We start from the raw sequence: 14,005 nt of genomic DNA, 5'->3' as shown, positions 1-14,005 counted from the left end.
GTTTTCCCTCAAAATTTAAGTCCACTTGGAACCTGTGAATATGACCTTATTTGGAAATAGGGTCTTTGCAGATGTCACTAGATGGCTCTCGATTTAAACTCACGTCCTTATAAGAAGAGGGAAAGACACAGAGAGACAGAGCGGGGAGAAGGCACACGAAGATGGGGGCAGATCTGGGAGGGATGTGGCCACAAGCCAAGGAACGCCCGGGGCCGCCAAGAGCTGGAAGCGCAGGAAGGATCCTCCCTCGCCTTCAGAGGGAGCCCATCCTGCTGACACCTTTATTTTATTTTGTTTTGTTTTATTTTTATTTATTTATTTATTAAGTTCAATTAGCCACCATATAGTACATCATTAGTTTTTCAGGTAGTGTTCAGTGATTCATTAGTTGGGTGTAACACCCAGTGCTCATCACAGCACGTGACACCCTGATTTTAGACCTTTGGCTCCAGTGCTGGGAGAGAATAAATTCCTGCTGTCTGAAGTGGCCCAGCATGTCACGCTGGTCATTTGCCAGGGCAGCCCCAGGACACGGATAGAGGCCTGGCCGCGGGCAAAGGTGAGGATTGCCAGGATGGGGTGCGGGGCGGAGGAATGGGAAGGCATGTGGGGATCGTGTCGCAGGGTCGGGAATCCCAGCCTCACCAGGTGTGCAGAAAAGAGAATTTATGGGTTCCCCTACCTGAGACAGCCAGTGAGCCTCAACTTCAGAGTGGCTGGACCTGGTCATTCAGAAAAAGCGATCTAAAACCTTCCTTTTCTCCATCTCTTGGCTCAGCCTGAGATGTTGGTGTGCCGAGGAGCCTCTCTGTGGCCTGGCTATGGGAAGTTGCCGGTCCAGATGGGTCAGAGCAGGCAGGGAAGTGGGGCCATCTGAGTGGCCAGACCTGGGTCCCACTCACATCTTTGGACTGACACAGGGAAGGGGGGGGGGGTCCTGAAGGGAAAGTGGGATGTTGTCATTGAGAGAAGCAGACAGGGATCTGAACGGGCAGAAACAAGAGAAGCTGTAACCAGGACGCACTCCACGTCTCCGCCTCTGTGTCCCTCTGAACCTTAGCTCTTTCACCAACGAGTGACTACACTAAGTGTCGCCTTGAACACTCAGTGTCGTGGGACTTGGCAGAATGATCCAGCTGTGAAGAAGCACCATTCCAGATGTGCTGTCTGCTGCTGACTTGGGGGTCCAGGGCAGTCCACTTGGATGGACCATTTCATGACTCACCTGGCCTCTCAGAGAGTAAATGCAGATGATCAGCACTGATTATCCACATGTTAAGATTTCCTAGGTGAATCTGACTGGGGAAAATATAGTAATCAGAGAGAAAAGATGTTGTACGGGAGAAAATGCATCCTTTTACCTTTTGAAGGCTATTACTCAGGGACCGGGGGAGCTTCCTGGGGCCTGTGCTGATTTCTTCCGACGTGCAGCTACCCAGCGTCTGCCGCGGGGGTCTTAGACCCGCCAATCCTGGGGCTAAGCCGGGGATTATGTCTCGGGGATGAGGACATCGGTGCCCTGGGTCACCTGGCTGGAAATAGGCTCTAAATAGGGGGCAGAGGGGTGGGGATGGAATGAAGCAAACGGGATGGGTAAACGGAGGTGCAGGGGCGCTTTATTTTCTACTTAGGGGCATCTCAGCACATCTCAGCAGCCAGACAACCGGCCCCGAGCATTCCCCTGTGGGGGGGCAGGTGCCCGTGGCAGCCAGTCACCCCTGTGTTGAGAGGCAGAGACAAGTGGAAGGTGCGAGAAGGCAGAGGAAGTGGGAGGAGGAAAGAAGATGTACATAATACAAGCGAGTCCTTGGAGATGTTCACCAGACCCCAGACATGGTCTTAAGTGCTTCATCAGCACGGTCCAGACAAGCCCATGATCAGGAGCTATGATTTCCGCCTTCGGAAGGATGCAGAGATGGAGGCGGTTTATGGCCTGACAGTCATGAACGTTCACTGAAATACAACATGTTCAGGAACCCGGAGTTGAAAAGCCACACATGGAGTTTGGATGTTCCCGCCACAGTGCTAAACGTGCTCTATGATTGTGAAATCCACTGGCCCTCAGGGTTAAGAGGCTGAGTGTCCCTCCTGGATGCTCATAGCCTAAGGAGGGGAAACACAGATCTACAGGATTACAGTGGGGCAGGATGATGCTGTTGCTGGGTGCAGCCCCTGAAACACTGCGGGGAAACAAAGGGCCTAGAATTTCCTAGCGGGCTCCAGCACCTTTGGAGAGTTCCCAGTGCAGGACATTAGAGCCAGTGCAAGGAAGTAATGGATATGGAGTTAAATCGTGTGTGTGTGTGTGTGTGCGTGTGTGTGAATGCCAACACAAGGGGAGTGACCCTGTCCCCTGGCATGACAGACAATAAAAGGTTTCAAGATGGGAATGCGTTAGTCAGGACATTTTCAGTTAAAAAGGACAGAAACCAAATCCAAACTGGTGTAGGCAGAAAAAGGAATGTGTTAGGACCTTGGGCACAGGACTCCAGTGACCCCAGGACTAGAAGGGGGCTTTGGAGCAGAGCTAGGACTCCCTTTTACTTCTGACTCTGATTGAGGCTTTTCCATGATTGGCAGAATCCATCCCTTGGCGGATGGGTGTTGTTCATGTGGTGGGGAACCTCTGGGGGGCAGGGTACCACAAGGCAGGTGCCACGGGGCAGGTGCCTCAGTGTAGAGGCTGCCATGAGGGAGTACTTTGTGGTGGCAGTACTGACTGACGTCATGCGAGTTTAGCGGACCCTGAACAGAGGGACCAGAGACCGATTTCCCAGCTTTAGTATGAAAGGTCCCAGGGAAGGACTCTGATTGGTCTAGTTTCAGTCACATGACCAACGCCGGACCAATCACTGTGGCCAGGAGAACAGAGTACACAGGCCGGCCTGAGTCAAGAGACTACCACCCGACCCGGGCCTGATGTAGGCGGAGGGAAGGAGGTGAGCATGCCGTGACTGGCAGCCCCTTCCGGGGAGGAGACCTTTTCTGAAGGAAAGGGATGACGTGCTGGTGGACGAACAACACGTATTCGCGGCAGGGAGGCTGGACCCAGCTTGGTTTTAGGGCTTACTGGGCAGGTGGCCGGGCGGGGGAAGGGCTGGGTCTGCTGCTCCCTGGATGTGGGCAGTCAAGAGCAGTGTCTCTCAACTTAGTGAAGCACAAGGGCACCTGCCCCACGCCTCCCTAAGAATGCCAACCCAAGCCACGTTCTAGAATGGTAGCTGAAATTCAGAATAGATTGTCAGGAAGAGAAAGAAAGTAAATGAGCAGGGCTTTGCTTCCAAACCACATGCCCCTACCCTAGAGAGCCAGAGCCCGCGGTCTCCTGCTGGGAGAGGAAAGGTCAGAACTGGAACGGTGCAAGCGGCTGTATTGGTGAGAAGGGAGCTCTCCCAGTGGTGCGTAGACCAGGGCTTCTCTCACCGCAGCAAGCCCAAGACTCTGCTGGGGATCGGGTCCAAGGGCAGATCCTGACTCAGGAGACCTGGGGCAGGGCCTGAGATTCTGCTTTTCCAGCGAGCTCCCAGGCAATGGTGATGCCATGGTCCCCACACCCCACTTGCGTCATGAGGACTTAGCGTATGGATGGAATCACTGGAACCGATGAGTGTTGGATGAAGCTGTGAGCTGCCTGTCATGGCAGCCACCAAGATGGCGAGATCCAGTGTTTCCCCTCAGCAGGGCGGAGCTGGAAATGTTGGAGCTGGGCCAGGGAATGGGCTTCTCCGAGCTGGCGCCAGTCCAAGTGCTCCGAGCCACTCACCTGCCCCCTGGACACATGGAGCGTTTGTGGAGAGCAGAAGGGAAGGGGGGGAAATCTGCTCTCACCCTTGGATTAGAGCCTGAGGACCTCAGCGGGGTCCCCTCAGGGCACCTGTGGGGGGTGAGAGAGGGAGGGACCCATCAGCTCTTCTTGGCAACAAGGACGGGTGCCCCACTCGCATCCTCGCTATTGTAGGATGAACAATCATGGCCAAAGATACCAGACTTTAATCTCTGGAACCTGTAAGTGTTACTTTATGTGGTAAAGTCCTTGCACATACAACTAAATTAAGGAGCCGGTGGTGGGGAATTATTCTGGCTAATCATTAGGCCCTGGCCCTCATTAGGAGGGCCCTAAATGCAATCACATGGATCCTTATAAGAAAGAGGCAGAAGGAGGTTGACACAGAAGAGGAAGGGGCCATGTGACCAGGGAGGCAGCGAACAGAGTGATGCAGCCACAAGCCAAGGGATGCAGGCAGCACCCCTTCCTCCTCCGCCCTCCCCAGCCCCCCACTGAAGCTGGAGGAGGCAGGGTAGGGGCTCTCCCCGAGAGCCTCTGGAGGGAATGAAGCCTCTGACACCTTCATTTCAGATTTCTGGCCTCTAGAGAGGTGAGAGAATATATTTGTTGTTTTAAGCCACCCAGTTTGTGGTCCTTTGTTGCAGGAGTTCCGGGAACTGGGTGCAGCCTCCCGGGTGCAGGTAGAGACCTCCCCTCCTCCCCACTGCTGTCTCTGCAGAGCCAAGGCGCACCTTCACGCTACTGACAGTGGGGGTGTCGGCGGGGTGGCAGGGAGCGCAGCGAAGATTCAGGGTATGGAGAATGTTCTGGGGATGAGCCACAGGCGGCCTGGACAGCTGAAGGTGAAAGGGCAGAGCAGGAAGCTGATCCATGACCCCGAGGAACGACAGCCACATCCGCACTGGGAAGGTCCGTGCCCCCTGGACTCAGCTTCCCCTGGCTCCCATCCAGCCTCTAGCCAGGCAACGTCAGGCTGTCCACACTCGTCTTCTTCCCCTAACGCCCCCTTTCCTTGGCCTAGCAACCGGGACCCCCCCCCTCCGGCAATCCTTCCCCACCCTCCCCCACCCGCACAGCATGCCGCCCTTACGCCCTACCCCCCTTACGCCCTACCCCCATGACTTCCCCTAGGCATCAGTGGGTGGGGCCATGGATTCCCCCCACCCCCTTTGTTTTTATTAGGACTTAAACCTGCTCCAAAGCCCTCCTACCTTCCCTTCTGGGTCTCAAGAGCCTGGTGTGTGAATTAAAAGCCCTATCGGTTAAAAGCCCTAACTTTTGTGTTCCTGCAGTAAGGAGCCTGTTCCGTGTGTGGGTACCCGTCAGAGACAAAGGGGAGAAAAAAAAAAGCACAAAAATTTTATTTTGAGATCTAGGGCACAACAGATTGGATCTCCAAGAAAGGATTTGTTTGAACGGCATGGTGTATAGGTACAAATCGTACCTCAGGGTGAACAAGCCTAGTTAACACCATCCCAGTCGTGACAAAGGTGGTGTTATGGATTGCATTGTGTCCCCCCCAAAATATATGGTGAAGCCCTAACCCTCAGGACCTCAGAATGTGACCTTATTTGAAAACTGGGTCGTTGCAGATGTCATTAGTTGAAATGAGGTCCTCCTGGAGTCAGGTGGGCCTGAATCCAGCAGGATTGGTGTCCTACAAGAGGATGGCCGTGTGAAGATGGGGACACACACGGAAAACGCTCCTGACGGCTATGAGGCAGAGATTGGGGTCTTACATCCACAAGCCAAGGAATGCCGGAGATTGCTGGCCAACCACCAGCAGGTAGGTGAGAAGCAAGGGAAGATTCTAACCAGAATCTCGGAGGCCCTGCCAACACCTTGATCTTGCATTTCTAGCCTCCAGAACTTTGACAATGAGTTTCTGTTGCTTAAGCTACCTGGTCTGCGGTACTTGGTTATGGTGGCCCCAGGAAAGGAGTACAGGTAGTGTCTACCCTGTCCTTGCCCGCCCGTCTGCCACGGCCCCTGGCCGGCCCCCAAGGGTGGACCCTCTTTTCCTCCTTGGCATCCACAACAACACCCTTGTCATGTGTCTGAAAACGGCTGAGGACCATTAGGGAACCCAACTGAAGGTGGGAGTCCGATAAGGGGAGCATGACAGTCAGGCATCCGATATTTGACAGAACTTCTTTAGCCCTTCAAAACAGGCACCTGCAGGAAGTCCAGGCTTCCCTTGTGCCCTTGTCCTTGCTCAAACTGCACCGAGACTTGTATAAGGAAATGCCTTTAGAACCAGATGACAACCCACACGAGGAAGCCAGGGATGTCATGTTGCAGCCAAATCTTGGATTTGCCTCCTAGTAGGGAACTGGGCTCGGTCACCCAGCTCACTCAGCTGACCTGATTCTGAATAACTTCCGGCCATTTCCAGAAATCACCTCCAGACTGGAAAGGTGAAGGGCACCCACTGAAGAGACATTAGAGTCCTAATGCCTCTGGCAGCTCACGTCAGGGCCACCAGTGTGACTGAACGGCCTCGTTCTGCACAGTTTTTGTGGTCTCAGAAATACAGGAAACAGCACTTCCTTTTGGTTAACGCCTTTCTCTTATTTCATTGTCTCACCGCAAGGCTGAAACCAGTCCATCCTGAGGGAGGCAAAGGAAGCTCATTATTTCTTTCCCTGGGCTGGGCTAAATTCCTGAATATTCTTCCAGTGGGAATGACCCAAAATTTTCCACTGAGCTTCCCTTCTGTGTTTCTTGACTCACCACTCATGCAGGCTTCCAGTTAACTGAGCTTTTTAAATCAAAGAGCAGGTGAAACATGCCTCTCCTGGCCTATTTTTATATCTTCCTTATCCTTGCTTCTGCTCTTTCCTTCCTACATCTTTTGATTTTGTTTGGTGTTGGTGCCTGAATTGAATGTTCATTTGATCTGTCTGTATTGTTGTGTGAGGCTGAGTTTATCCTTTTTATTTCTGAGTAGAATCCCACTGTTTGAGGGGCGCCTGGGTGGCTCAGTCGGTGAAGTGTCTGCCTTTGGCTCAGGTCATGATCCAGGGTCCTGGGGAGTCTGCTTCTCCCTCTCCCTCTGCTGCTCCCCCTGCTTGTGTGCTCTCTCTCTCTCTCAAATAAATAAATAAAATCTCAAAAAAAAAAAAAAGAAAGAAATAGGGTTACTAGAGATGTCCTTAGTTAATATGAGGTCATACTGGAACAGAGCGGTCTAATCCAGTATGATTGGTGTCGTATAAAAAGTGGAAATTCGGACAAAGGTACACACACCAGGAGAATGTCATATGAAGGTTGGGGTAAGGTGTCTACAAGCCAAAGATTGCCGGCAAACCTCCAGAAGCCAGAGGAGAGACCTGGGACAAATTCTGTCTCACAGAATTTGGGGGGAGACGAACCCCGCTGACCCCTTGATCTTGGGCTTCTAGACTTGACAGCTGTGAGACATTCAATTTCGGTTCTTTAAGCCACTGACTTTATGGTACTTTATCATGGAGGTTTGCGAATAGTATACGGAGTGATTATTCACTTTTAGAAAGATGTCTGTTTGGTGAAGAATGCTCACCACATTAGCGTTCCTTGAGGTAGCCTGAGTAGCTATTGTGCTTACAACATATTTTGCCTTTTAATGGGATGACTGGGTGGCTCAGTCGGTTGGGTGTCCGACTCTTGATTTCGTCTCTAGTCATATCTCAGGGTCATGAGATCGAGCCCCGCATTGGGCTCCCCACTCAGCACAGAGTCTGCTTGAGATGCTCTCTCCCTCCCACTTCTCAAAATAAAGCAATAAAATCTTTAAAAAAATAAATAAAATTTGATTCAGGAAACCATGGAATGCATGATTTGTTGTGTTTCTGAAAACTTGCAAGAGAGGTAAGACATGACTAGGGTGATAATGAGCAGCTAGCTGATTGTGGTTAGCACACCTCAATACATGGGTGGTCCACTGGGTGGGGTTCCAGGAGCGGCAGAGGAGGGTGTGGGGCGGGTCACAGCGTTCACCCACAGCGCCTTCCCCGGCCTCCCTGGTCTCCTCTCTGGCTGGGCTGGCCCTTGCAGCTCCCCCCTGCCCTACACTCCCCAGGAGGCCCCCTGTCTCACCTCTCTCTGCATCCAGGCCACACACACACACACACACACACACACACACACACACACACACACGCTGTGGGCTTCTGCACAAGTGCTGTCCCAGACAGGTTTCCCTCCACGCCTGTCTAACATTGAATGTGGCCCCCTCCAGCCACAGTCCGAAGCACAGACCACTGTGAAGGGTGGGCCAAGCCATCTTCAAGCGTAGCTAGACCTCGGTCGGTAGCCTGAAGAACCAGTATTTTTCCTTGGCAGAGAGCTTGCCTGCCCTGGAAGCCTCCCAGCAACACAACCCCTAGGGGATTTCTCTGGAAGGCTGAGAGGAGGGGAGGTCTCTTCCCTGGGGTCTGCGCTCACATCCTCCAGCTGGAAGTACAGATTTAGGATGCACTCTTCCTAAGAACACATGACCCAGGACGGGGCTAAAAATAGTGCAATTTCTTAAAATGACACAAGGCTTTGATTATGGAGTATATTGGCTTCCCATGCCTGCCATAACGAGGCACCACAAACTGTGGGTCGGGGGGCTTAAAACAGCAGAAATTTATTCTGCAACAGTTCTGGGGGTGAGATGTCCCAAAAGGGACCCTCCCTTCCCTCTTCTCCTCCTCCGTGGCCACTGCCAATCCTCCGGGTTCTCGATTTAGAGCCGCCTCACTCCAGTCTCTGCCTTGTCCTCTGTGGTCTGTGACTCTGTGTCCAAATCTCTCTCTTCATACAGATGCCAGTCATATTAGAGGTAGGGCCTGCCCAAACCTGGGATGACCTTGTCTTAACTTGATTATGTCTGCAAAGACCCTGTTTCCAAATAAGGTCCCCTCCTGAGGTTCTGGGTGGGGATGAACTTTGGGGGTACCCTGTTGAACCCAGGACAAAGAATATCTCCTGTTTCAAAGTTAAAGGTTTTGCCCATTAAATGTGTTAACATTTGAGAATCTCTTGCCCCACTGCCTTGAACTTAGATAGTTTAGATATTCAGAGTGCATTTGTGGATGAGGGTAATCTCAGTGTCTTAGTGACTTTAAATAATATAAGTTTATGTCTTACTCTTGGGAAGCCGAGGAGGAGATTCTGATGAGCAGGTGGTGTCCCCCTGAGCAGTGATTTGGGGACCCGAGGTCCTTCCGTAGGCTTCCTAGTTCTCCGTGCTCGTCCGCATCAAGCCTCGGCAGGTAGAGCACGCAGGGTGGGGCTTGGGCAGGTTTACCCGGGTCAGGCTTGGAACCTGCCCGTCACGTCCACGTGCATTCTACAGGCACAGGCCATGCTGAAGGGCAAAGGTAGCTGGAACTGGAGGGGCCGGGGGCCGGAAGAAGAAGAGTGGGCTGAGGGAAGAGTGCATCTGGGACTAGCAGACCAAGGTGGCACTGAGGACAGGCTCATCCCAGAAGGCATTTTCCTTCGGCTTCTTCTTCCCCTGGTTCTTCTGTCTGTCTTGCTAAGCACCAGCTGGCCTCCACTCGGACGTCCTGGTCTCCCTACTCTGTAGAGCTAGTCCCTTGGACACCAAGATGCAAACATCAAAGGAGCATTGGCCTTTTGAAGGGTGACCCTCTCTGGATAAATCCTAAATCCGTGTCCGTGGACACAACCTAAGGGAATCTGGATGGCCCAGACTGGGGGTGGGGGCGGTGGTGGTACCTGAGCACGGGGCCTGCGGATGGGATTCGTGAACCTCAGGCTACCCCCGCCTCCAGGGGCTTTGCAACCCTGCCTCCTGAGACTGGGGCCCTGGTGGGAGGGGCTGGTCCTGGGGGAGCTGGGGGCTCAGGTAGCCGGGGCGGGGCGGGGGGGGGGGGGCGCCCAGGACCACACCTGGGCAGCGCTGCTCCAAAGATTAAACTCACTCTCTCACTTACCTGGCTGGTGGTTTTCAAACAGCCACATGAGGCCAGGTAGAAGCCAGTTCTTAAAAATGAAATAAAACAGTACCAAATAGAAAAATAGCAGGGTACACAGAACAATAGAACATAGTAAGAGAAAATATGTTTCAGGAAACTTTGATTTCTCTTTATAATATATCTGTTCTGGGTTGTGATATAAAATAAAGCATTTCTTACCAGGGGTTGCAATCAAAACAGTTTGAAAGCTACTGAGACTTGAAAGTAGATGATAAACAGACTCCAGGGAGGGGATAATGATGTTCTGGTTTTCACAAATGCTTTGTGTATCCCAGCAGGAGAGATGGTGTAACCCTGGGCTGGGTTTGGATCGTGGCTGAACAACTTCCCCCCTCCAGGAAGTACTTGGGAGGGTTGCTGCGTTCCCCTGAGCCTCCATTTTCTCATCTGTAAAGTGGGCTAAATGATTACCTTGATGATGAGGAGGAGGAGGAAATAGCGACTCACATTTAGCAAGCACTTCCCAGCCTGGAGCTCTTTCTGAGCATCTTGTGTCTGTCTCTACCGTGTTCCTCTGAGTAAGTCCCAGTACCATCAGGTGTTAGCTGTCCAGACGAGGAAGTCAAGGCACGGGGAGGTCAGGTAATGCGCCCAAGTGACTTGATGTACGTGGAAACAGTGCTTGGCCCACAGAACTGAACAATTTTCAGTTTCTTTACCATGATTTTGTTTCGAACGCTTTAAAGAATCCTTAAATATAAGCAGATGGGCAAGGTGCTGGGAGGCCGTGGGAGAGCCTGGCTAGCAAGCTGCTGGAAGACCGCTGTAAGAGGGCCCGGGAGGTGTGAAGTCAGATTCCCCTCCCCCAACCCAGGGCCTCGAGACAAGGGCTGCTCTCCCAAATTTTCAGCATCAGAGGAACTAACCACTCGAATTGAGAAGAAGGGACCCTCGCATCTGGCCCTGTGGCTCCCAGAAGGAAAGATAATGATGTGCCTGCATGTTAATAAACTGGCATATTACAGTTTTTAAAGACTAGAGACCCAGGAACCCTCAGTCCTACCTTGTACCCCCCCCCACCCCCCCCACCCCCACCCCGGAGTCAACACTGCCTCCAAGAGAAAGCCTGCAATTCAAATGCAACTCAGGAGAGGGTCGGCACCCACCGGGGAACCACAGAGCTGAACTCCCTTCGAGGGCATCAGCCAAGTCATTAGACCAAACCGGGAGCCGCAATTACCTCTTTGTTTCACAGAAATTATAAACAGAAAGCAAAGAGAGGATTGCATCACACTGTCCCAAGGGCAAGGGGACATTTGCTCTGAAAACAAAAGCTGAGCCCGGGGTAGTGCAAAGGGGACTTGGGAAGCTCGTTCTCAGCTTCTCAGCAGTTCTGACCAAGTTTAGCTCAGCGGGAGGTCTCCCCCCCACCCAGTGACCTGCTCCCCCTCAAAGAGCTCCCCCCCTGCCCTGTTCTGACGCTGGCTAGTTCCAAATAGTCTTTCCGGATCATCTTAACTGCATAAGGTGCTTTGTGCCTTATGTTAATACACTTTTTTTTTTTTTTAAATCGAATCCATGACTTGTTTTGGCTTCATTAACAAAACTCAATAGTTTATCTTGCATGGTGCTCAGCTCGGAGTGGGCATGAAATAAATGTGGAGTAAAAAGATGATGCTGGCTATCATAACGTACACAATTATATAATATTAAAACTAATCATGAACTCAGAGCTAACTTGCTGGAGCACTTTCTCTGCCTCCTGTCCTTACCCGTGGAAACACCCCAGTGGGTGCGCCCTGTCTTGCAAGAGCTGCCTCCCTGCCTCACCTGGAAATAGCATCACTGCAAACGGTAACACCCTGGAAATGAGGGTGGTGGGGGGGGTGAAGGCTGGGTGAGGGGAGGAGAAATTAGGGGGCCTCCTACATGAGCCCGGAGCAGAGGCGCTGGGCCCGAGTGCCCGCATCCCTCTCCCCAGCCCACCCGGAGCAGAGACTTGTCCCCCAGGCCCCCAAGTGCCCAGGTACACGCCAGCCGCAGCAGGACCCCCGGCTCCAGAGCTTGTGGTGGGCTTGGGGCTCGGGGTCCCCAGAATGGGGGATGGTGGTGGACACAGTCATCTCCTGGGGGTGGGGACAGCCTCCTCTGGGCAGGTCGGAGGAGCCCCGGCTGGGCTGAGGTCATGGGAAAACAGGCTCTCCCTGTCTGCTCACTGGGGTAACAGCCTCACCCCTCACCCCCAGCCTCACCTATCCTCGATGGGAGCAAGAGCCTGAGTGGGAAGAGCTCTTCCCAGCCCTGCTCCGAGAGAAACTGCCTTCCTGGGGGACCAGAAGTTCTGCGCTGGGATGTCAGTGGCTGTAATGTCACTTAACTATCCACAAAGTTGTTGCAAAGCCAGCTCCTCAGGATCCTCGGAGAGCAGAAGAAGAACCAAGAGCAGAGCTATAGGGCCAAGTGAATACCCGAGAACAGTCCCTCTCTCTTTTTAATCCATTCCAGAGGTAGATGAGGGTCGCCAGAACAGAATACCACAACCAGTGGGGCTTAAACAACAGAAATTAATTTTCTCACAGCCCTGAGGCTGGAAGTCCAAGATCAAGGTGCTGGCGGGGTTGGCCTCTCCAGAGGCCTCTCTCCTTGGCCTGCAGATGACCCTTTCTCATTGCATCCTCATGTGACCTTTCTCTGTGCACGTGCATCCCTGGTGTCCCTTTGTCTTTCTACAAGGACACCAGTCATGTTGGGTCAGGGGTCCACCCTGACTTCATTTAACCTCAGTTACCTCCTTCCAGGCCCCATCTCCACATATGGCCACACTGTGCGTTAGAGCTACAGTGTATGAATTCTGAAAGGACACAATTCAGTCCATAACAAGAAGAAAGTAACGGCTAAGTGGCTCCCAAAGACTCCACAGCCTGATAGAATGTTCGATTTGGCCTCAGATGTACAAAAACAGGTGCTCACCATAAATCCCGTGGTGAGCGTCAACTATCTGGTGTGGCCCAGACTCTCAGACACACAAAATCACTGTTAGCAGGAAGCCAGGAGCCAATCAAGGGCGGCCCTTGGGGCATGAGCACCCAGGTCTGCCGAGCTAACCCCGCACAGTACGACTGGCATTGCTAAGTCCCTCTGGCTGGGACGTTTGGGAGCTGCTACCATCATGCCAGGGGTTACCAATCTGACTCGTCTTTGCCAGCATGTTTTGGGAGAAATGAGATGTTTTGATCCTAATTTTCATGTATATATCAGGGAAGCAGGAAAACTCGCCACACCTTTCAGGGCCATTGGGATTTCTTCTGTATGTTGTCTAGTCGTTGAATTTGTTTATGTCTATGTTGGGTCACTGCTATTTTTTTCCTAATTGATAGAAGCCAGTATGCATTGTGCATATTAGCTCTTTGTCACATACTGCAAATATTTTCCTTTTAACCTTATTCTTTTTTATGAACCATACACAAATACATAATTTTTATGTAGTCAATCGGCCAGTCTTTCTTTTCATAATTTCAGGCTTTAGTGGTAGGAGAAGAAAGACTTTCCTCTCCTCAAATTATATGCTTTCCCTTATTCTTCTCATGCTTTATTTTTAAGCATTTAAATATTTAACTTTTTAGTATGTTTTGTTGTATGTTGTATTCATGTGCTAGGCCTGCTGTACTAAATGACCACAAACCGGGTGGCTTAAAAAGCAAAAACTTGATTCGTTCACCATTCTGGATGCTAGGGCTGAGGTCTTAGCAGAGCTGTGCTTCCTCTGAAGGCTCTAGGGAAGGCTCTATTCCCTGCCTTTCTCCTGGCTTCTGAAGTCGCCGGCAATCTTTGGCATTCCTTGGCTTGCAGACCGACGTTCCAGTTTCTGCCTCTCACCTTCACATGCATGTCTGTGTCTCCTCTCCTCTTCTTATAAGAACCTCAGTCATATTGGATTAGGGTCCACCCTTCCCATCTCATGTCCACTTGGTCTTATAGACTCCACCCGCATGCCCAGCACTGACTGGTCAGGGCCGGGCACCGGACCCTCACTGGGCCAGTCAGAGTCCTTCCTTGGATTTCTGAGCTTGGGTGGGAGCAGTGGATTGTGGTGTTCTTTGGTGGTGAGCACCCAGGGTCCTGGCTGGTGGCAGAGCCTGGATGGGGGTAGGAGAAAGAACTCAGTCGGAAGCCAAGATAATCCCTGGAGGGAGTTTCTGCTTTGTCCCCGGTGTCGCTGAGAGCCAGCCACACCCGATGCCCTTTTTGAGTGATCCGGGCCATGTGTCAGATTTCACCTCAAAGCCCTCACTAATATAAAGACCATATT

Source organism: Zalophus californianus, chromosome 5 (genome assembly GCF_009762305.2).
Source record: "Zalophus californianus isolate mZalCal1 chromosome 5, mZalCal1.pri.v2, whole genome shotgun sequence".
Lineage (NCBI taxonomy): Eukaryota > Metazoa > Chordata > Mammalia > Carnivora > Otariidae > Zalophus > Zalophus californianus.
The sequence above is the reverse complement of the archived record's forward strand: the minus strand, read 5'-3'. Positions refer to the sequence as shown.